General features: G+C 41.7%; 28 non-coding genes across 28 annotated transcripts; 15 read left to right on the top strand and 13 right to left on the bottom strand.

The window, feature by feature from the left end:
• Window positions 1-806: 806 nt before the first annotated feature.
• On the bottom strand, window positions 807-879 carry TRNAR-UCG (transfer RNA arginine (anticodon UCG)). Its single transcript has one exon. It is a non-coding gene; the product is annotated as a tRNA-Arg (tRNA).
• A 272-nt stretch (window positions 880-1,151) lies between these two features.
• TRNAL-CAA (transfer RNA leucine (anticodon CAA)) lies at window positions 1,152-1,261 on the top strand. Its single transcript has 2 exons — window positions 1,152-1,189; window positions 1,216-1,261. It is a non-coding gene; the product is annotated as a tRNA-Leu (tRNA).
• A 616-nt stretch (window positions 1,262-1,877) lies between these two features.
• On the bottom strand, window positions 1,878-1,950 carry TRNAR-UCG (transfer RNA arginine (anticodon UCG)). Its single transcript has one exon. It is a non-coding gene; the product is annotated as a tRNA-Arg (tRNA).
• A 272-nt stretch (window positions 1,951-2,222) lies between these two features.
• On the top strand, window positions 2,223-2,332 carry TRNAL-CAA (transfer RNA leucine (anticodon CAA)). Its single transcript has 2 exons — window positions 2,223-2,260; window positions 2,287-2,332. It is a non-coding gene; the product is annotated as a tRNA-Leu (tRNA).
• A 616-nt stretch (window positions 2,333-2,948) lies between these two features.
• Window positions 2,949-3,021, bottom strand: TRNAR-UCG (transfer RNA arginine (anticodon UCG)). The gene has a single exon. It is a non-coding gene; the product is annotated as a tRNA-Arg (tRNA).
• A 272-nt stretch (window positions 3,022-3,293) lies between these two features.
• Window positions 3,294-3,403, top strand: TRNAL-CAA (transfer RNA leucine (anticodon CAA)). Its single transcript has 2 exons — window positions 3,294-3,331; window positions 3,358-3,403. It is a non-coding gene; the product is annotated as a tRNA-Leu (tRNA).
• Window positions 3,404-4,019: 616 nt separating this feature from the next.
• On the bottom strand, window positions 4,020-4,092 carry TRNAR-UCG (transfer RNA arginine (anticodon UCG)). Its single transcript has one exon. It is a non-coding gene; the product is annotated as a tRNA-Arg (tRNA).
• A 999-nt stretch (window positions 4,093-5,091) lies between these two features.
• On the bottom strand, window positions 5,092-5,164 carry TRNAR-UCG (transfer RNA arginine (anticodon UCG)). Its single transcript has one exon. It is a non-coding gene; the product is annotated as a tRNA-Arg (tRNA).
• A 272-nt stretch (window positions 5,165-5,436) lies between these two features.
• On the top strand, window positions 5,437-5,546 carry TRNAL-CAA (transfer RNA leucine (anticodon CAA)). The gene is made up of 2 exons: window positions 5,437-5,474; window positions 5,501-5,546. It is a non-coding gene; the product is annotated as a tRNA-Leu (tRNA).
• Window positions 5,547-6,507: 961 nt separating this feature from the next.
• On the top strand, window positions 6,508-6,617 carry TRNAL-CAA (transfer RNA leucine (anticodon CAA)). The gene is made up of 2 exons: window positions 6,508-6,545; window positions 6,572-6,617. It is a non-coding gene; the product is annotated as a tRNA-Leu (tRNA).
• A 616-nt stretch (window positions 6,618-7,233) lies between these two features.
• On the bottom strand, window positions 7,234-7,306 carry TRNAR-UCG (transfer RNA arginine (anticodon UCG)). The gene has a single exon. It is a non-coding gene; the product is annotated as a tRNA-Arg (tRNA).
• Window positions 7,307-7,578: 272 nt separating this feature from the next.
• On the top strand, window positions 7,579-7,688 carry TRNAL-CAA (transfer RNA leucine (anticodon CAA)). The gene is made up of 2 exons: window positions 7,579-7,616; window positions 7,643-7,688. It is a non-coding gene; the product is annotated as a tRNA-Leu (tRNA).
• Window positions 7,689-8,305: 617 nt separating this feature from the next.
• TRNAR-UCG (transfer RNA arginine (anticodon UCG)) lies at window positions 8,306-8,378 on the bottom strand. Its single transcript has one exon. It is a non-coding gene; the product is annotated as a tRNA-Arg (tRNA).
• Window positions 8,379-8,650: 272 nt separating this feature from the next.
• Window positions 8,651-8,760, top strand: TRNAL-CAA (transfer RNA leucine (anticodon CAA)). The gene is made up of 2 exons: window positions 8,651-8,688; window positions 8,715-8,760. It is a non-coding gene; the product is annotated as a tRNA-Leu (tRNA).
• Window positions 8,761-9,721: 961 nt separating this feature from the next.
• TRNAL-CAA (transfer RNA leucine (anticodon CAA)) lies at window positions 9,722-9,831 on the top strand. Its single transcript has 2 exons — window positions 9,722-9,759; window positions 9,786-9,831. It is a non-coding gene; the product is annotated as a tRNA-Leu (tRNA).
• Window positions 9,832-10,792: 961 nt separating this feature from the next.
• Window positions 10,793-10,902, top strand: TRNAL-CAA (transfer RNA leucine (anticodon CAA)). The gene is made up of 2 exons: window positions 10,793-10,830; window positions 10,857-10,902. It is a non-coding gene; the product is annotated as a tRNA-Leu (tRNA).
• Window positions 10,903-11,518: 616 nt separating this feature from the next.
• On the bottom strand, window positions 11,519-11,591 carry TRNAR-UCG (transfer RNA arginine (anticodon UCG)). The gene has a single exon. It is a non-coding gene; the product is annotated as a tRNA-Arg (tRNA).
• A 1,343-nt stretch (window positions 11,592-12,934) lies between these two features.
• Window positions 12,935-13,044, top strand: TRNAL-CAA (transfer RNA leucine (anticodon CAA)). Its single transcript has 2 exons — window positions 12,935-12,972; window positions 12,999-13,044. It is a non-coding gene; the product is annotated as a tRNA-Leu (tRNA).
• Window positions 13,045-13,660: 616 nt separating this feature from the next.
• TRNAR-UCG (transfer RNA arginine (anticodon UCG)) lies at window positions 13,661-13,733 on the bottom strand. The gene has a single exon. It is a non-coding gene; the product is annotated as a tRNA-Arg (tRNA).
• Window positions 13,734-14,005: 272 nt separating this feature from the next.
• On the top strand, window positions 14,006-14,115 carry TRNAL-CAA (transfer RNA leucine (anticodon CAA)). Its single transcript has 2 exons — window positions 14,006-14,043; window positions 14,070-14,115. It is a non-coding gene; the product is annotated as a tRNA-Leu (tRNA).
• A 616-nt stretch (window positions 14,116-14,731) lies between these two features.
• TRNAR-UCG (transfer RNA arginine (anticodon UCG)) lies at window positions 14,732-14,804 on the bottom strand. Its single transcript has one exon. It is a non-coding gene; the product is annotated as a tRNA-Arg (tRNA).
• A 272-nt stretch (window positions 14,805-15,076) lies between these two features.
• TRNAL-CAA (transfer RNA leucine (anticodon CAA)) lies at window positions 15,077-15,186 on the top strand. The gene is made up of 2 exons: window positions 15,077-15,114; window positions 15,141-15,186. It is a non-coding gene; the product is annotated as a tRNA-Leu (tRNA).
• Window positions 15,187-16,147: 961 nt separating this feature from the next.
• Window positions 16,148-16,257, top strand: TRNAL-CAA (transfer RNA leucine (anticodon CAA)). The gene is made up of 2 exons: window positions 16,148-16,185; window positions 16,212-16,257. It is a non-coding gene; the product is annotated as a tRNA-Leu (tRNA).
• A 616-nt stretch (window positions 16,258-16,873) lies between these two features.
• Window positions 16,874-16,946, bottom strand: TRNAR-UCG (transfer RNA arginine (anticodon UCG)). The gene has a single exon. It is a non-coding gene; the product is annotated as a tRNA-Arg (tRNA).
• A 272-nt stretch (window positions 16,947-17,218) lies between these two features.
• TRNAL-CAA (transfer RNA leucine (anticodon CAA)) lies at window positions 17,219-17,328 on the top strand. The gene is made up of 2 exons: window positions 17,219-17,256; window positions 17,283-17,328. It is a non-coding gene; the product is annotated as a tRNA-Leu (tRNA).
• Window positions 17,329-17,944: 616 nt separating this feature from the next.
• TRNAR-UCG (transfer RNA arginine (anticodon UCG)) lies at window positions 17,945-18,017 on the bottom strand. The gene has a single exon. It is a non-coding gene; the product is annotated as a tRNA-Arg (tRNA).
• Window positions 18,018-20,086: 2,069 nt separating this feature from the next.
• Window positions 20,087-20,159, bottom strand: TRNAR-UCU (transfer RNA arginine (anticodon UCU)). Its single transcript has one exon. It is a non-coding gene; the product is annotated as a tRNA-Arg (tRNA).
• A 272-nt stretch (window positions 20,160-20,431) lies between these two features.
• On the top strand, window positions 20,432-20,541 carry TRNAL-CAA (transfer RNA leucine (anticodon CAA)). The gene is made up of 2 exons: window positions 20,432-20,469; window positions 20,496-20,541. It is a non-coding gene; the product is annotated as a tRNA-Leu (tRNA).
• The last annotated feature ends 457 nt before the right edge of the window (window positions 20,542-20,998 follow it).

Below are 20,998 nucleotides of genomic sequence, written 5' to 3'. Positions count from 1 at the left end.
CTTGACAATGGTAATAGATCAATAGAGTACCACGAGTAGATGATATTTCCAGAGGAAGCCATAGCACCTCAATATATCTTGTCAGGATGGCCGAGTGGTCTAAGGCGCCAGACTCAAGAGCTGTTTCTTCACATTGTGTGGGTGTTCTGGTCTCCAAATGGAGGCGTGGGTTCAAATCCCACTTCGGACAATCTGTTTACACATTTAGCTTGAACTACAATCACCACTCCCGCTGTGTTTTCATGCTACCATGTCACCGACAAAAAAACATGAAAAAAAATCCAAAAACTTTGCACATCCTACATAAAGATCAAATTCTTGAGGAAAATCTGCTAGACCATGCTGTTAAATCTGTCATTTAAAGTGCAACTTTAGTCAGAAAAGTAAGTCCTGCTACATCTCTTCCGGTTGTCCCATTTTGCATATATACTCATGTAAAACATTAAAAAATATGCTTCTATACACTTTGAAATCCAGTAATACGCTGTTTCAACCTGCTCTGCACATACTCAGTTGCTCTCCCATTTTAGGCATATTTAAGTTATGACACCAGCCATTTGATGATTTGATAGTTTGGTTGAGAACACAAGCAAATGGGACAGTTATCAATCCCGGGATTCAAGGCATGTAACTGTGTTTTGAAACCCTTAAATCAATTGGTTTACTTCCACTTTATGATTTACTTCTGTTTGGAGGCTCTGGGCTTCAGCAAATTGGAAGCCTCCAGCAAGAAGCAAGTTGTTATGGCTAAAGCAAGAATTTACGAGTGAAGGTCACAGGAAGGAACTGGAAAGCAGCATAGAAAACGACCACGAAGGGACTCGAACCCTCAATCTTCTGATCCGAAGTCAGACGCCTTATCCATTAGGCCACGCGGTCTGCCACAAGGACATGATTCTGGTTTGTGGCGCCCGGATCAACCAAACACTCGAAGATCACCTGGGACATCTTCTACATTTTTTGCTCAAGGAGATTTGGTAGAAAGGATCTGAAATGTATGACTTGGTGCAAGGTCATGCTTTAAGAAGTGCATTTGCAAAAGGGCCTAGGTTCAGAGTGTTCATACAGCTCCTTGACAATGGTAATAGATCAATAGAGTACCACGAGTAGATGATATTTCCAGAGGAAGCCATAGCACCTCAATATATCTTGTCAGGATGGCCGAGTGGTCTAAGGCGCCAGACTCAAGAGCTGTTTCTTCACATTGTGTGGGTGTTCTGGTCTCCAAATGGAGGCGTGGGTTCAAATCCCACTTCTGACAATCTGTTTACACATTTAGCTTGAACTACAATCACCACTCCCGCTGTGTTTTCATGCTACCATGTCACCGACAAAAAAACATGAAAAAAAATCCAAAAACTTTGCACATCCTACATAAAGATCAAATTCTTGAGGAAAATCTGCTAGACCATGCTGTTAAATCTGTCATTTAAAGTGCAACTTTAGTCAGAAAAGTAAGTCCTGCTACATCTCTTCCGGTTGTCCCATTTTGCATATATACTCATGTAAAACATTAAAAAATATGCTTCTATACACTTTGAAATCCAGTAATACGCTGTTTCAACCTGCTCTGCACATACTCAGTTGCTCTCCCATTTTAGGCATATTTAAGTTATGACACCAGCCATTTGATGATTTGATAGTTTGGTTGAGAACACAAGCAAATGGGACAGTTATCAATCCCGGGATTCAAGGCATGTAACTGTGTTTTGAAACCCTTAAATCAATTGGTTTACTTCCACTTTATGATTTACTTCTGTTTGGAGGCTCTGGGCTTCAGCAAATTGGAAGCCTCCAGCAAGAAGCACGTTGTTATGGCTAAAGCAAGAATTTACGAGTGAAGGTCACAGGAAGGAACTGGAAAGCAGCATAGAAAACGACCACGAAGGGACTCGAACCCTCAATCTTCTGATCCGAAGTCAGACGCCTTATCCATTAGGCCACGCGGTCTGCCACAAGGACATGATTCTGGTTTGTGGCGCCCGGATCAACCAAACACTCGAAGATCACCTGGGACATCTTCTACATTTTTTGCTCAAGGAGATTTGGTAGAAAGGATCTGAAATGTATGACTTGGTGCAAGGTCATGCTTTAAGAAGTGCATTTGCAAAAGGGCCTAGGTTCAGAGTGTTCATACAGCTCCTTGACAATGGTAATAGATCAATAGAGTACCACGAGTAGATGATATTTCCAGAGGAAGCCATAGCACCTCAATATATCTTGTCAGGATGGCCGAGTGGTCTAAGGCGCCAGACTCAAGAGCTGTTTCTTCACATTGTGTGGGTGTTCTGGTCTCCAAATGGAGGCGTGGGTTCAAATCCCACTTCTGACAATCTGTTTACACATTTAGCTTGAACTACAATCACCACTCCCGCTGTGTTTTCATGCTACCATGTCACCGACAAAAAAACATGAAAAAAAATCCAAAAACTTTGCACATCCTACATAAAGATCAAATTCTTGAGGAAAATCTGCTAGACCATGCTGTTAAATCTGTCATTTAAAGTGCAACTTTAGTCAGAAAAGTAAGTCCTGCTACATCTCTTCCAGTTGTCCCATTTTGCATATATACTCATGTAAAACATTAAAAAATATGCTTCTATACACTTTGAAATCCAGTAATACGCTGTTTCAACCTGCTCTGCACATACTCAGTTGCTCTCCCATTTTAGGCATATTTAAGTTATGACACCAGCCATTTGATGATTTGATAGTTTGGTTGAGAACACAAGCAAATGGGACAGTTATCAATCCCGGGATTCAAGGCATGTAACTGTGTTTTGAAACCCTTAAATCAATTGGTTTACTTCCACTTTATGATTTACTTCTGTTTGGAGGCTCTGGGCTTCAGCAAATTGGAAGCCTCCAGCAAGAAGCACGTTGTTATGGCTAAAGCAAGAATTTACGAGTGAAGGTCACAGGAAGGAACTGGAAAGCAGCATAGAAAACGACCACGAAGGGACTCGAACCCTCAATCTTCTGATCCGAAGTCAGACGCCTTATCCATTAGGCCACGCGGTCTGCCACAAGGACATGATTCTGGTTTGTGGCGCCCGGATCAACCAAACACTCGAAGATCACCTGGGACATCTTCTACATTTTTTGCTCAAGGAGATTTGGTAGAAAGGATCTGAAATGTATGACTTGGTGCAAGGTCATGCTTTAAGAAGTGCATTTGCAAAAGGGCCTAGGTTCAGAGTGTTCATACAGCTCCTTGACAATGGTAATAGATCAATAGAGTACCACGAGTAGATGATATTTCCAGAGGAAGCCATAGCACCTCAATATGTCTTGTCAGGATGGCCGAGTGGTCTAAGGCGCCAGACTCAAGAGCTGTTTCTTCACATTGTGTGGGTGTTCTGGTCTCCAAATGGAGGCGTGGGTTCAAATCCCACTTCTGACAATCTGTTTACACATTTAGCTTGAACTACAATCACCACTCCCGCTGTGTTTTCATGCTACCATGTCACCGACAAAAAAACATGAAAAAAAATCCAAAAACTTTGCACATCCTACATAAAGATCAAATTCTTGAGGAAAATCTGCTAGACCATGCTGTTAAATCTGTCATTTAAAGTGCAACTTTAGTCAGAAAAGTAAGTCCTGCTACATCTCTTCCGGTTGTCCCATTTTGCATATATACTCATGTAAAACATTAAAAAATATGCTTCTATACACTTTGAAATCCAGTAATACGCTGTTTCAACCTGCTCTGCACATACTCAGTTGCTCTCCCATTTTAGGCATATTTAAGTTATGACACCAGCCATTTGATGATTTGATAGTTTGGTTGAGAACACAAGCAAATGGGACAGTTATCAATCCCGGGATTCAAGGCATGTAACTGTGTTTTGAAACCCTTAAATCAATTGGTTTACTTCCACTTTATGATTTACTTCTGTTTGGAGGCTCTGGGCTTCAGCAAATTGGAAGCCTCCAGCAAGAAGCACGTTGTTATGGCTAAAGCAAGAATTTACGAGTGAAGGTCACAGGAAGGAACTGGAAAGCAGCATAGAAAACGACCACGAAGGGACTCGAACCCTCAATCTTCTGATCCGAAGTCAGACGCCTTATCCATTAGGCCACGCGGTCTGCCACAAGGACATGATTCTGGTTTGTGGCGCCCGGATCAACCAAACACTCGAAGATCACCTGGGACATCTTCTACATTTTTTGCTCAAGGAGATTTGGTAGAAAGGATCTGAAATGTATGACTTGGTGCAAGGTCATGCTTTAAGAAGTGCATTTGCAAAAGGGCCTAGGTTCAGAGTGTTCATACAGCTCCTTGACAATGGTAATAGATCAATAGAGTACCACGAGTAGATGATATTTCCAGAGGAAGCCATAGCACCTCAATATATCTTGTCAGGATGGCCGAGTGGTCTAAGGCGCCAGACTCAAGAGCTGTTTCTTCACATTGTGTGGGTGTTCTGGTCTCCAAATGGAGGTGTGGGTTCAAATCCCACTTCTGACAATCTGTTTACACATTTAGCTTGAACTACAATCACCACTCCCGCTGTGTTTTCATGCTACCATGTCACCGACAAAAAAAACATGAAAAAAAATCCAAAAACTTTGCACATCCTACATAAAGATCAAATTCTTGAGGAAAATCTGCTAGACCATGCTGTTAAATCTGTCATTTAAAGTGACACTTTAGTCAGAAAAGTAAGTCCTGCTACATCTCTTCCGGTTGTCCCATTTTGCATATATACTCATGTAAAACATTTAAAAATATGGTTCTATACACTTTGAAATCCAGTAATACGCTGTTTCAACCTGCTCTGCACATACTCAGTTGCTCTCCCATTTTAGGCATATTTAAGTTATGACACCAGCCATTTGATGATTTGATAGTTTGGTTGAGAACACAAGCAAATGGGACAGTTATCAATCCCGGGATTCCAGGCATGTAACTGTGTTTTGAAACCCTTAAATCAATTGGTTTACTTCCACTTTATGATTTACTTCTGTTTGGAGGCTCTGGGCTTCAGCAAATTGGAAGCCTCCAGCAAGAAGCACGTTGTTATGGCTAAAGCAAGAATTTACGAGTGAAGGTCACAGGAAGGAACTGGAAAGCAGCATAGAAAACGACCACGAAGGGACTCGAACCCTCAATCTTCTGATCCGAAGTCAGACGCCTTATCCATTAGGCCACGCGGTCTGCCACAAGGACATGATTCTGGTTTGTGGCGCCCGGATCAACCAAACACTCGAAGATCACCTGGGACATCTTCTACTTTTTTTGCTCAAGGAGATTTGGTAGAAAGGATCTGAAATGTATGACTTGGTGCAAGGTCATGCTTTAAGAAGTGCATTTGCAAAAGGGCCTAGGTTCAGAGTGTTCATACAGCTCCTTGACAATGGTAATAGATCAATAGAGTACCACGAGTAGATGATATTTCCAGAGGAAGCCATAGCACCTCAATATATCTTGTCAGGATGGCCGAGTGGTCTAAGGCGCCAGACTCAAGAGCTGTTTCTTCACATTGTGTGGGTGTTCTGGTCTCCAAATGGAGGCGTGGGTTCAAATCCCACTTCTGACAATCTGTTTACACATTTAGCTTGAACTACAATCACCACTCCCGCTGTGTTTTCATGCTACCATGTCACCGACAAAAAAACATGAAAAAAAATCCAAAAACTTTGCACATCCTACATAAAGATCAAATTCTTGAGGAAAATCTGCTAGACCATGCTGTTAAATCTGTCATTTAAAGTGCAACTTTAGTCAGAAAAGTAAGTCCTGCTACATCTCTTCCAGTTGTCCCATTTTGCATATATACTCATGTAAAACATTAAAAAATATGCTTCTATACACTTTGAAATCCAGTAATACGCTGTTTCAACCTGCTCTGCACATACTCAGTTGCTCTCCCATTTTAGGCATATTTAAGTTATGACACCAGCCATTTGATGATTTGATAGTTTGGTTGAGAACACAAGCAAATGGGACAGTTATCAATCCCGGGATTCAAGGCATGTAACTGTGTTTTGAAACCCTTAAATCAATTGGTTTACTTCCACTTTATGATTTACTTCTGTTTGGAGGCTCTGGGCTTCAGCAAATTGGAAGCCTCCAGCAAGAAGCACGTTGTTATGGCTAAAGCAAGAATTTACGAGTGAAGGTCACAGGAAGGAACTGGAAAGCAGCATAGAAAACGACCACGAAGGGACTCGAACCCTCAATCTTCTGATCTGAAGTCAGACGCCTTATCCATTAGGCCACGCGGTCTGCCACAAGGACATGATTCTGGTTTGTGGCGCCCGGATCAACCAAACACTCGAAGATCACCTGGGACATCTTCTACATTTTTTGCTCAAGGAGATTTGGTAGAAAGGATCTGAAATGTATGACTTGGTGCAAGGTCATGCTTTAAGAAGTGCATTTGCAAAAGGGCCTAGGTTCAGAGTGTTCATACAGCTCCTTGACAATGGTAATAGATCAATAGAGTACCACGAGTAGATGATATTTCCAGAGGAAGCCATAGCACCTCAATATGTCTTGTCAGGATGGCCGAGTGGTCTAAGGCGCCAGACTCAAGAGCTGTTTCTTCACATTGTGTGGGTGTTCTGGTCTCCAAATGGAGGCGTGGGTTCAAATCCCACTTCTGACAATCTGTTTACACATTTAGCTTGAACTACAATCACCACTCCCGCTGTGTTTTCATGCTACCATGTCACCGACAAAAAAACATGAAAAAAAATCCAAAAACTTTGCACATCCTACATAAAGATCAAATTCTTGAGGAAAATCTGCTAGATCATGCTGTTAAATCTGTCATTTAAAGTGCAACTTTAGTCAGAAAAGTAAGTCCTGCTACATCTCTTCCGGTTGTCCCATTTTGCATATATACTCATGTAAAACATTAAAAAATATGCTTCTATACACTTTGAAATCCAGTAATACGCTGTTTCAACCTGCTCTGCACATACTCAGTTGCTCTCCCATTTTAGGCATATTTAAGTTATGACACCAGCCATTTGATGATTTGATAGTTTGGTTGAGAACACAAGCAAATGGGACAGTTATCAATCCCGGGATTCAAGGCATGTAACTGTGTTTTGAAACCCTTAAATCAATTGGTTTACTTCCACTTTATGATTTACTTCTGTTTGGAGGCTCTGGGCTTCAGCAAATTGGAAGCCTCCAGCAAGAAGCACGTTGTTATGGCTAAAGCAAGAATTTACGAGTGAAGGTCACAGGAAGGAACTGGAAAGCAGCATAGAAAACGACCACGAAGGGACTCGAACCCTCAATCTTCTGATCCGAAGTCAGACGCCTTATCCATTAGGCCACGCGGTCTGCCACAAGGACATGATTCTGGTTTGTGGCGCCCGGATCAACCAAACACTCGAAGATCACCTGGGACATCTTCTACATTTTTTGCTCAAGGAGATTTGGTAGAAAGGATCTGAAATGTATGACTTGGTGCAAGGTCATGCTTTAAGAAGTGCATTTGCAAAAGGGCCTAGGTTCAGAGTGTTCATACAGCTCCTTGACAATGGTAATAGATCAATAGAGTACCACGAGTAGATGATATTTCCAGAGGAAGCCATAGCACCTCAATATATCTTGTCAGGATGGCCGAGTGGTCTAAGGCGCCAGACTCAAGAGCTGTTTCTTCACATTGTGTGGGTGTTCTGGTCTCCAAATGGAGGCGTGGGTTCAAATCCCACTTCTGACAATCTGTTTACACATTTAGCTTGAACTACAATCACCACTCCCGCTGTGTTTTCATGCTACCATGTCACCGACAAAAAAAACATGAAAAAAAATCCAAAAACTTTGCACATCCTACATAAAGATCAAATTCTTGAGGAAAATCTGCTAGACCATGCTGTTAAATCTGTCATTTAAAGTGACACTTTAGTCAGAAAAGTAAGTCCTGCTACATCTCTTCCGGTTGTCCCATTTTGCATATATACTCATGTAAAACATTTAAAAATATGGTTCTATACACTTTGAAATCCAGTAATACGCTGTTTCAACCTGCTCTGCACATACTCAGTTGCTCTCCCATTTTAGGCATATTTAAGTTATGACACCAGCCATTTGATGATTTGATAGTTTGGTTGAGAACACAAGCAAATGGGACAGTTATCAATCCCGGGATTCCAGGCATGTAACTGTGTTTTGAAACCCTTAAATCAATTGGTTTACTTCCACTTTATGATTTACTTCTGTTTGGAGGCTCTGGGCTTCAGCAAATTGGAAGCCTCCAGCAAGAAGCACGTTGTTATGGCTAAAGCAAGAATTTACGAGTGAAGGTCACAGGAAGGAACTGGAAAGCAGCATAGAAAACGACCACGAAGGGACTCGAACCCTCAATCTTCTGATCCGAAGTCAGACGCCTTATCCATTAGGCCACGCGGTCTGCCACAAGGACATGATTCTGGTTTGTGGCGCCCGGATCAACCAAACACTCGAAGATCACCTGGGACATCTTCTACTTTTTTTGCTCAAGGAGATTTGGTAGAAAGGATCTGAAATGTATGACTTGGTGCAAGGTCATGCTTTAAGAAGTGCATTTGCAAAAGGGCCTAGGTTCAGAGTGTTCATACAGCTCCTTGACAATGGTAATAGATCAATAGAGTACCACGAGTAGATGATATTTCCAGAGGAAGCCATAGCACCTCAATATATCTTGTCAGGATGGCCGAGTGGTCTAAGGCGCCAGACTCAAGAGCTGTTTCTTCACATTGTGTGGGTGTTCTGGTCTCCAAATGGAGGCGTGGGTTCAAATCCCACTTCTGACAATCTGTTTACACATTTAGCTTGAACTACAATCACCACTCCCGCTGTGTTTTCATGCTACCATGTCACCGACAAAAAAACATGAAAAAAAATCCAAAAACTTTGCACATCCTACATAAAGATCAAATTCTTGAGGAAAATCTGCTAGACCATGCTGTTAAATCTGTCATTTAAAGTGCAACTTTAGTCAGAAAAGTAAGTCCTGCTACATCTCTTCCGGTTGTCCCATTTTGCATATATACTCATGTAAAACATTAAAAAATATGCTTCTATACACTTTGAAATCCAGTAATACGCTGTTTCAACCTGCTCTGCACATACTCAGTTGCTCTCCCATTTTAGGCATATTTAAGTTATGACACCAGCCATTTGATGATTTGATAGTTTGGTTGAGAACACAAGCAAATGGGACAGTTATCAATCCCGGGATTCCAGGCATGTAACTGTGTTTTGAAACCCTTAAATCAATTGGTTTACTTCCACTTTATGATTTACTTCTGTTTGGAGGCTCTGGGCTTCAGCAAATTGGAAGCCTCCAGCAAGAAGCACGTTGTTATGGCTAAAGCAAGAATTTACGAGTGAAGGTCACAGGAAGGAACTGGAAAGCAGCATAGAAAACGACCACGAAGGGACTCGAAGCCTCAATCTTCTGATCCGAAGTCAGACGCCTTATCCATTAGGCCACGCGGTCTGCCACAAGGACATGATTCTGGTTTGTGGCGCCCGGATCAACCAAACACTCGAAGATCACCTGGGACATCTTCTACTTTTTTTGCTCAAGGAGATTTGGTAGAAAGGATCTGAAATGTATGACTTGGTGCAAGGTCATGCTTTAAGAAGTGCATTTGCAAAAGGGCCTAGGTTCAGAGTGTTCATACAGCTCCTTGACAATGGTAATAGATCAATAGAGTACCACGAGTAGATGATATTTCCAGAGGAAGCCATAGCACCTCAATATATCTTGTCAGGATGGCCGAGTGGTCTAAGGCGCCAGACTCAAGAGCTGTTTCTTCACATTGTGTGGGTGTTCTGGTCTCCAAATGGAGGCGTGGGTTCAAATCCCACTTCTGACAATCTGTTTACACATTTAGCTTGAACTACAATCACCACTCCCGCTGTGTTTTCATGCTACCATGTCACCGACAAAAAAACATGAAAAAAAATCCAAAAACTTTGCACATCCTACATAAAGATCAAATTCTTGAGGAAAATCTGCTAGACCATGCTGTTAAATCTGTCATTTAAAGTGCAACTTTAGTCAGAAAAGTAAGTCCTGCTACATCTCTTCCGGTTGTCCCATTTTGCATATATACTCATGTAAAACATTAAAAAATATGGTTCTATACACTTTGAAATCCAGTAATACGCTGTTTCAACCTGCTCTGCACATACTCAGTTGCTCTCCCATTTTAGGCATATTTAAGTTATGACACCAGCCATTTGATGATTTGATAGTTTGGTTGAGAACACAAGCAAATGGGACAGTTATCAATCCCGGGATTCCAGGCATGTAACTGTGTTTTGAAACCCTTAAATCAATTGGTTTACTTCCACTTTATGATTTACTTCTGTTTGGAGGCTCTGGGCTTCAGCAAATTGGAAGCCTCCAGCAAGAAGCACGTTGTTATGGCTAAAGCAAGAATTTACGAGTGAAGGTCACAGGAAGGCACTGGAAAGCAGCATAGAAAACGACCACGAAGGGACTCGAAGCCTCAATCTTCTGATCCGAAGTCAGACGCCTTATCCATTAGGCCACGCGGTCTGCCACAAGGACATGATTCTGGTTTGTGGCGCCCGGATCAACCAAACACTCGAAGATCACCTGGGACATCTTCTACTTTTTTTGCTCAAGGAGATTTGGTAGAAAGGATCTGAAATGTATGACTTGGTGCAAGGTCATGCTTTAAGAAGTGCATTTGCAAAAGGGCCTAGGTTCAGAGTGTTCATACAGCTCCTTGACAATGGTAATAGATCAATAGAGTACCACGAGTAGATGATATTTCCAGAGGAATCCATAGCACCTCAATATATCTTGTCAGGATGGCCGAGTGGTCTAAGGCGCCAGACTCAAGAGCTGTTTCTTCACATTGTGTGGGTGTTCTGGTCTCCAAATGGAGGCGTGGGTTCAAATCCCACTTCTGACAATCTGTTTACACATTTAGCTTGAACTACAATCACCACTCCCGCTGTGTTTTCATGCTACCATGTCACCGACAAAAAAACATGAAAAAAAATCCAAAAACTTTGCACATCCTACATAAAGATCAAATTCTTGAGGAAAATCTGCTAGACCATGCTGTTAAATCTGTCATTTAAAGTGCAACTTTAGTCAGAAAAGTAAGTCCTGCTACATCTCTTCCGGTTGTCCCATTTTGCATATATACTCATGTAAAACATTAAAAAATATGCTTCTATACACTTTGAAATCCAGTAATACGCTGTTTCAAGCTGCTCTGCACATACTCAGTTGCTCTCCCATTTTAGGCATATTTAAGTTATGACACCAGCCATTTGATGATTTGATAGTTTGGTTGAGAACACAAGCAAATGGGACAGTTATCAATCCCGGGATTCCAGGCATGTAACTGTGTTTTGAAACCCTTAAATCAATTGGTTTACTTCCACTTTATGATTTACTTCTGTTTGGAGGCTCTGGGCTTCAGCAAATTGGAAGCCTCCAGCAAGAAGCACGTTGTTATGGCTAAAGCAAGAATTTACGAGTGAAGGTCACAGGAAGGAACTGGAAAGCAGCATAGAAAACGACCACGAAGGGACTCGAACCCTCAATCTTCTGATCCGAAGTCAGACGCCTTATCCATTAGGCCACGCGGTCTGCCACAAGGACATGATTCTGGTTTGTGGCGCCCGGATCAACCAAACACTCGAAGATCACCTGGGACATCTTCTACTTTTTTTGCTCAAGGAGATTTGGTAGAAAGGATCTGAAATGTATGACTTGGTGCAAGGTCATGCTTTAAGAAGTGCATTTGCAAAAGGGCCTAGGTTCAGAGTGTTCATACAGCTCCTTGACAATGGTAATAGATCAATAGAGTACCACGAGTAGATGATATTTCCAGAGGAAGCCATAGCACCTCAATATATCTTGTCAGGATGGCCGAGTGGTCTAAGGCGCCAGACTCAAGAGCTGTTTCTTCACATTGTGTGGGTGTTCTGGTCTCCAAATGTAGGCGTGGGTTCAAATCCCACTTCTGACAATCTGTTTACACATTTAGCTTGAACTACAATCACCACTCCCGCTGTGTTTTCATGCTACCATGTCACCGACAAAAAAACATGAAAAAAAATCCAAAAACTTTGCACATCCTACATAAAGATCAAATTCTTGAGGAAAATCTGCTAGACCATGCTGTTAAATCTGTCATTTAAAGTGCAACTTTAGTCAGAAAAGTAAGTCCTGCTACATCTCTTCCGGTTGTCCCATTTTGCATATATACTCATGTAAAACATTAAAAAATATGCTTCTATACACTTTGAAATCCAGTAATACGCTGTTTCAACCTGCTCTGCACATACTCAGTTGCTCTCCCATTTTAGGCATATTTAAGTTATGACACCAGCCATTTGATGATTTGATAGTTTGGTTGAGAACACAAGCAAATGGGACAGTTATCAATCCCGGGATTCAAGGCATGTAACTGTGTTTTGAAACCCTTAAATCAATTGGTTTACTTCCACTTTATGATTTACTTCTGTTTGGAGGCTCTGGGCTTCAGCAAATTGGAAGCCTCCAGCAAGAAGCACGTTGTTATGGCTAAAGCAAGAATTTACGAGTGAAGGTCACAGGAAGGAACTGGAAAGCAGCATAGAAAACGACCACGAAGGGACTCGAACCCTCAATCTTCTGATCCGAAGTCAGAGACCTTATCCATTAGGCCACGCGGTCTGCCACAAGGACATGATTCTGGTTTGTGGCGCCCGGATCAACCAAACACTCGAAGATCACCTGGGACATCTTCTACTTTTTTTGCTCAAGGAGATTTGGTAGAAAGGATCTGAAATGTATGACTTGGTGCAAGGTCATGCTTTAAGAAGTGCATTTGCAAAAGAGCCTAGGTTCAGAGTGTTCATACAGCTCCTTGACAATGGTAATAGATCAATAGAGTACCACGAGTAGATGATATTTCCAGAGGAAGCCATAGCACCTCAATATATCTTGTCAGGATGGCCGAGTGGTCTAAGGCGCCAGACTCAAGAGCTGTTTCTTCACATTGTGTGGGTGTTCTGGTCTCCAAATGGAGGCGTGGGTTCAAATCCCACTTCTGACAATCTGTTTACACATTTAGCTTGAACTACAATCACCACTCCCGCTGTGTTTTCATGCTACCATGTCACCGACAAAAAAACATGAAAAAAAATCCAAAAACTTTGCACATCCTACATAAAGATCAAATTCTTGAGGAAAATCTGCTAGACCATGCTGTTAAATCTGTCATTTAAAGTGCAACTTTAGTCAGAAAAGTAAGTCCTGCTACATCTGTTCCGGTTGTCCCATTTTGCATATATACTCATGTAAAACATTTAAAAATATGGTTCTATACACTTTGAAATCCAGTAATACGCTGTTTCAACCTGCTCTGCACATACTCAGTTGCTCTCCCATTTTAGGCATATTTAAGTTATGACACCAGCCATTTGATGATTTGATAGTTTGGTTGAGAACACAAGCAAATGGGACAGTTATCAATCCCGGGATTCCAGGCATGTAACTGTGTTTTGAAACCCTTAAATCAATTGGTTTACTTCCACTTTATGATTTACTTCTGTTTGGAGGCTCTGGGCTTCAGCAAATTGGAAGCCTCCAGCAAGAAGCACGTTGTTATGGCTAAAGCAAGAATTTACGAGTGAAGGTCACAGGAAGGAACTGGAAAGCAGCATAGAAAACGACCACGAAGGGACTCGAACCCTCAATCTTCTGATCCGAAGTCAGACGCCTTATCCATTAGGCCACGCGGTCTGCCACAAGCACATGATTCTGGTTTGTGGCGCCCGGATCAACCAAACAGTCGAAGATCACCTGGGACATCTTCTACTTTTTTTGCTCAAGGAGATTTGGTAGAAAGGATCTGAAATGTATGACTTGGTGCAAGGTCATGCTTTAAGAAGTGCATTTGCAAAAGGGCCTAGGTTCAGAGTGTTCATACAGCTCCTTGACAATGGTAATAGATCAATAGAGTACCACGAGTAGATGATATTTCCAGAGGAAGCCATAGCACCTCAATATATCTTGTCAGGATGGCCGAGTGGTCTAAGGCGCCAGACTCAAGAGCTGTTTCTTCACATTGTGTGGGTGTTCTGGTCTCCAAATGGAGGCGTGGGTTCAAATCCCACTTCTGACAATCTGTTTACACATTTAGCTTGAACTACAATCACCACTCCCGCTGTGTTTTCATGCTACCATGTCACCGACAAAAAAACATGAAAAAAAATCCAAAAACTTTGCACATCCTACATAAAGATCAAATTCTTGAGGAAAATCTGCTAGACCATGCTGTTAAATCTGTCATTTAAAGTGCAACTTTAGTCAGAAAAGTAAGTCCTGCTACATCTCTTCCGGTTGTCCCATTTTGCATATATACTCATGTAAAACATTAAAAAATATGCTTCTATACACTTTGAAATCCAGTAATACGCTGTTTCAAGCTGCTCTGCACATACTCAGTTGCTCTCCCATTTTAGGCATATTTAAGTTATGACACCAGCCATTTGATGATTTGATAGTTTGGTTGAGAACACAAGCAAATGGGACAGTTATCAATCCCGGGATTCCAGGCATGTAACTGTGTTTTGAAACCCTTAAATCAATTGGTTTACTTCCACTTTATGATTTACTTCTGTTTGGAGGCTCTGGGCTTCAGCAAATTGGAAGCCTCCAGCAAGAAGCACGTTGTTATGGCTAAAGCAAGAATTTACGAGTGAAGGTCACAGGAAGGAACTGGAAAGCAGCATAGAAAACGACCACGAAGGGACTCGAACCCTCAATCTTCTGATCCGAAGTCAGACGCCTTATCCATTAGGCCACGCGGTCTGCCACAAGGACATGATTCTGGTTTGTGGCGCCCGGATCAACCAAACACTCGAAGATCACCTGGGACATCTTCTACTTTTTTTGCTCAAGGAGATTTGGTAGAAAGGATCTGAAATGTATGACTTGGTGCAAGGTCATGCTTTAAGAAGTGCATTTGCAAAAGGGCCTAGGTTCAGAGTGTTCATACAGCTCCTTGACAATGGTAATAGATCAATAGAGTACCACGAGTAGATGATATTTCCAGAGGAAGCCATAGCACCTCAATATATCTTGTCAGGATGGCCGAGTGGTCTAAGGCGCCAGACTCAAGAGCTGTTTCTTCACATTGTGTGGGTGTTCTGGTCTCCAAATGGAGGCGTGGGTTCAAATCCCACTTCTGACAATCTGTTTACACATTTAGCTTGAACTACAATCACCACTCCCGCTGTGTTTTCATGCTACCATGTCACCGACAAAAAAACATGAAAAAAAATCCAAAAACTTTGCACATCCTACATAAAGATCAAATTCTTGAGGAAAATCTGCTAGACCATGCTGTTAAATCTGTCATTTAAAGTGCAACTTTAGTCAGAAAAGTAAGTCCTGCTACATCTCTTCCGGTTGTCCCATTTTGCATATATACTCATGTAAAACATTAAAAAATATGCTTCTATACACTTTGAAATCCAGTAATACGCTGTTTCAACCTGCTCTGCACATACTCAGTTGCTCTCCCATTTTAGGCATATTTAAGTTATGACACCAGCCATTTGATGATTTGATAGTTTGGTTGAGAACACAAGCAAATGGGACAGTTATCAATCCCGGGATTCAAGGCATGTAACTGTGTTTTGAAACCCTTAAATCAATTGGTTTACTTCCACTTTATGATTTACTTCTGTTTGGAGGCTCTGGGCTTCAGCAAATTGGAAGCCTCCAGCAAGAAGCACGTTGTTATGGCTAAAGCAAGAATTTACGAGTGAAGGTCACAGGAAGGAACTGGAAAGCAGCATAGAAAACGACCACGAAGGGACTCGAACCCTCAATCTTCTGATCCGAAGTCAGACACCTTATCCATTAGGCCACGCGGTCTGCCACAAGGACATGATTCTGGTTTGTGGCGCCCGGATCAACCAAACACTCGAAGATCACCTGGGACATCTTCTACTTTTTTTGCTCAAGGAGATTTGGTAGAAAGGATCTGAAATGTATGACTTGGTGCAAGGTCATGCTTTAAGAAGTGCATTTGCAAAAGGGCCTAGGTTCAGAGTGTTCATACAGCTCCTTGACAATGGTAATAGATCAATAGAGTACCACGAGTAGATGATATTTCCAGAGGAAGCCATAGCACCTCAATATATCTTGTCAGGATGGCCGAGTGGTCTAAGGCGCCAGACTCAAGAGCTGTTTCTTCACATTGTGTGGGTGTTCTGGTCTCCAAATGGAGGCGTGGGTTCAAATCCCACTTCTGACAATCTGTTTACACATTTAGCTTGAACTACAATCACCACTCCCGCTGTGTTTTCATGCTACCATGTCACCGACAAAAAAACATGAAAAAAAATCCAAAAACTTTGCACATCCTACATAAAGATCAAATTCTTGAGGAAAATCTGCTAGACCATGCTGTTAAATCTGTCATTTAAAGTGCAACTTTAGTCAGAAAAGTAAGTCCTGCTACATCTCTTCCGGTTGTCCCATTTTGCATATATACTCATGTAAAACATTAAAAAATATGCTTCTATACACTTTGAAATCCAGTAATACGCTGTTTCAACCTGCTCTGCACATACTCAGTTGCTCTCCCATTTTAGGCATATTTAAGTTATGACACCAGCCATTTGATGATTTGATAGTTTGGTTGAGAACACAAGCAAATGGGACAGTTATCAATCCCGGGATTCCAGGCATGTAACTGTGTTTTGAAACCCTTAAATCAATTGGTTTACTTCCACTTTATGATTTACTTCTGTTTGGAGGCTCTGGGCTTCAGCAAATTGGAAGCCTCCAGCAAGAAGCACGTTGTTATGGCTAAAGCAAGAATTTACGAGTGAAGGTCACAGGAAGGAACTGGAAAGCAGCATAGAAAACGACCACGAAGGGACTCGAACCCTCAATCTTCTGATCCGAAGTCAGACGCCTTATCCATTAGGCCACGCGGTCTGCCACAATGACATGATTCTGGTTTGTGGCGCCCGGATCAACCAAACACTCGAAGATCACCTGGGACATCTTCTACTTTTTTTGCTCAAGGAGATTTGGTAGAAAGGATCTGAAATGTATGACTTGGTGCAAGGTCATGCTTTAAGAAGTGCATTTGCAAAAGGGCCTAGGTTCAGAGTGTTCATACAGCTCCTTGACAATGGTAATAGATCAATAGAGTACCACGAGTAGATGATATTTCCAGAGGAAGCCATAGCACCTCAATATATCTTGTCAGGATGGCCGAGTGGTCTAAGGCGCCAGACTCAAGAGCTGTTTCTTCACATTGTGTGGGTGTTCTGGTCTCCAAATGGAGGCGTGGGTTCAAATCCCACTTCTGACAATCTGTTTACACATTTAGCTTGAACTACAATCACCACTCCCGCTGTGTTTTCATGCTACCATGTCACCGACAAAAAAACATGAAAAAAAATCCAAAAACTTTGCACATCCTACATAAAGATCAAATTCTTGAGGAAAATCTGCTAGACCATGCTGTTAAATCTGTCATTTAAAGTGCAACTTTAGTCAGAAAAGTAAGTCCTGCTACATCTCTTCCGGTTGTCCCATTTTGCATATATACTCATGTAAAACATTAAAAAATATGCTTCTATACACTTTGAAATCCAGTAATACGCTGTTTCAACCTGCTCTGCACATACTCAGTTGCTCTCCCATTTTAGGCATATTTAAGTTATGACACCAGCCATTTGATGATTTGATAGTTTGGTTGAGAACACAAGCAAATGGGACAGTTATCAATCCCGGGATTCAAGGCATGTAACTGTGTTTTGAAACCCTTAAATCAATTGGTTTACTTCCACTTTATGATTTACTTCTGTTTGGAGGCTCTGGGCTTCAGCAAATTGGAAGCCTCCAGCAAGAAGCACGTTGTTATGGCTAAAGCAAGAATTTACGAGTGAAGGTCACAGGAAGGAACTGGAAAGCAGCATAGAAAACGACCACGAAGGGACTCGAACCCTCAATCTTCTGATCCGAAGTCAGACGCCTTATCCATTAGGCCACGCGGTCTGCCACAAGGACATGATTCTGGTTTGTGGCGCCCGGATCAACCAAACAGTCGAAGATCACCTGGGACATCTTCTACTTTTTTTGCTCAAGGAGATTTGGTAGAAAGGATCTGAAATGTATGACTTGGTGCAAGGTCATGCTTTAAGAAGTGCATTTGCAAAAGGGCCTAGGTTCAGAGTGTTCATACAGCTCCTTGACAATGGTAATAGATCAATAGAGTACCACGAGTAGATGATATTTCCAGAGGAAGCCATAGCACCTCAATATATCTTGTCAGGATGGCCGAGTGGTCTAAGGCGCCAGACTCAAGAGCTGTTTCTTCACATTGTGTGGGTGTTCTGGTCTCCAAATGGAGGCATGGGTTCAAATCCCACTTCTGACAATCTGTTTACACATTTAGCTTGAACTACAATCACCACTCCCGCTGTGTTTTCATGCTACCATGTCACCGACAAAAAAACATGAAAAAAAATCCAAAAACTTTGCACATCCTACATAAAGATCAAATTCTTGAGGAAAATCTGCTAGACCATGCTGTTAAATCTGTCATTTAAAGTGCAACTTTAGTCAGAAAAGTAAGTCCTGCTACATCTCTTCCGGTTGTCCCATTTTGCATATATACTCATGTAAAACATTAAAAAATATGCTTCTATACACTTTGAAATCCAGTAATACGCTGTTTCAACCTGCTCTGCACATACTCAGTTGCTCTCCCATTTTAGGCATATTTAAGTTATGACACCAGCCATTTGATGATTTGATAGTTTGGTTGAGAACACAAGCAAATGGGACAGTTATCAATCCCGGGATTCAAGGCATGTAACTGTGTTTTGAAACCCTTAAATCAATTGGTTTACTTCCACTTTATGATTTACTTCTGTTTGGAGGCTCTGGGCTTCAGCAAATTGGAAGCCTCCAGCAAGAAGCACGTTGTTATGGCTAAAGCAAGAATTTACGAGTGAAGGTCACAGGAAGGAACTGGAAAGCAGCATAGAAAACGACCACGAAGGGACTCGAACCCTCAATCTTCTGATCCGAAGTCAGACGCCTTATCCATTAGGCCACACGGTCTGCCACAAGGACATGATTCTGGTTTGTGGCGCCCGGATCAACCAAACAGTCGAAGATCACCTGGGACATCTTCTACTTTTTTTGCTCAAGGAGATTTGGTAGAAAGGATCTGAAATGTATGACTTGGTGCAAGGTCATGCTTTAAGAAGTGCATTTGCAAAAGGGCCTAGGTTCAGAGTGTTCATACAGCTCCTTGACAATGGTAATAGATCAATAGAGTACCACGAGTAGATGATATTTCCAGAGGAAGCCATAGCACCTCAATATATCTTGTCAGGATGGCCGAGTGGTCTAAGGCGCCAGACTCAAGAGCTGTTTCTTCACATTGTGTGGGTGTTCTGGTCTCCAAATAGAGGCATGGGTTCAAATCCCACTTCTGACAATCTGTTTACACATTTAGCTTGAACTACAATCACCACTCCCGCTGTGTTTTCATGCTACCATGTCACCGACAAAAAAACATGAAAAAAAATCCAAAAACTTTGCACATCCTACATAAAGATCAAATTCTTGAGGAAAATCTGCTAGACCATGCTGTTAAATCTGTCATTTAAAGTGCAACTTTAGTCAGAAAAGTAAGTCCTGCTACATCTCTTCCGGTTGTCCCATTTTGCATATATACTCATGTAAAACATTAAAAAATATGCTTCTATACACTTTGAAATCCAGTAATACGCTGTTTCAACCTGCTCTGCACATACTCAGTTGGTCTCCCATTTTAGGCATATTTAAGTTATGACACCAGCCATTTGATGATTTGATAGTTTGGTTGAGAACACAAGCAAATGGGACAGTTATCAATCCTGGGATTCAAGGCATGTAACTGTGTTTTGAAACCCTTAAATCAATTGGTTTACTTCCACTTTATGATTTACTTCTGTTTGGAGGCTCTGGGCTTCAGCAAATTGGAAGCCTCCAGCAAGAAGCACGTTGTTATGGCTAAAGCAAGAATTTACGAGTGAAGGTCACAGGAAGGAACTGGAAAGCAGCATAGAAAACGACCACGAAGGGACTCGAACCCTCAATCTTCTGATCAGAAGTCAGACGCCTTATCCATTAGGCCACGCGGTCTGCCACAAGGACATGATTCTGGTTTGTGGCGCCCGGATCAACCAAACACTCGAAGATCACCTGGGACATCTTCTACTTTTTTTGCTCAAGGAGATTTGGTAGAAAGGATCTGAAATGTATGACTTGGTGCAAGGTCATGCTTTAAGAAGTGCATTTGCAAAAGGGCCTAGGTTCAGAGTGTTCATACAGCTCCTTGACAATGGTAATAGATCAATAGAGTACCACGAGTAGATGATATTTCCAGAGGAAGCCATAGCACCTCAATATATCTTGTCAGGATGGCCGAGTGGTCTAAGGCGCCAGACTCAAGAGCTGTTTCTTCACATTGTGTGGGTGTTCTGGTCTCCAAATGGAGGCGTGGGTTCAAATCCCACTTCTGACAATCTGTTTACACATTTAGCTTGAACTACAATCACCACTCCCGCTGTGTTTTCATGCTACCATGTCACCGACAAAAAAACATGAAAAAAAATCCAAAAACTTTGCACATCCTACATAAAGATCAAATTCTTGAGGAAAATCTGCTAGACCATGCTGTTAAATCTGTCATTTAAAGTGCAACTTTAGTCAGAAAAGTAAGTCCTGCTACATCTCTTCCGGTTGTCCCATTTTGCATATATACTCATGTAAAACATTAAAAAATATGCTTCTATACACTTTGAAATCCAGTAATACGCTGTTTCAACCTGCTCTGCACATACTCAGTTGCTCTCCCATTTTAGGCATATTTAAGTTATGACACCAGCCATTTGATGATTTGATAGTTTGGTTGAGAACACAAGCAAATGGGACAGTTATCAATCCTGGGATTCAAGGCATGTAACTGTGTTTTGAAACCC

This window comes from Lithobates pipiens, unplaced genomic scaffold (assembly GCF_037356315.1).
Source record: "Lithobates pipiens isolate NorthernLeopardFrog02 unplaced genomic scaffold, aLitPip1_a1.2 Scaffold_1, whole genome shotgun sequence".
Lineage (NCBI taxonomy): Eukaryota > Metazoa > Chordata > Amphibia > Anura > Ranidae > Lithobates > Lithobates pipiens.
Note: the sequence above shows the minus strand (reverse complement) of the source record. Positions and strands in the feature narration are given on the sequence as shown.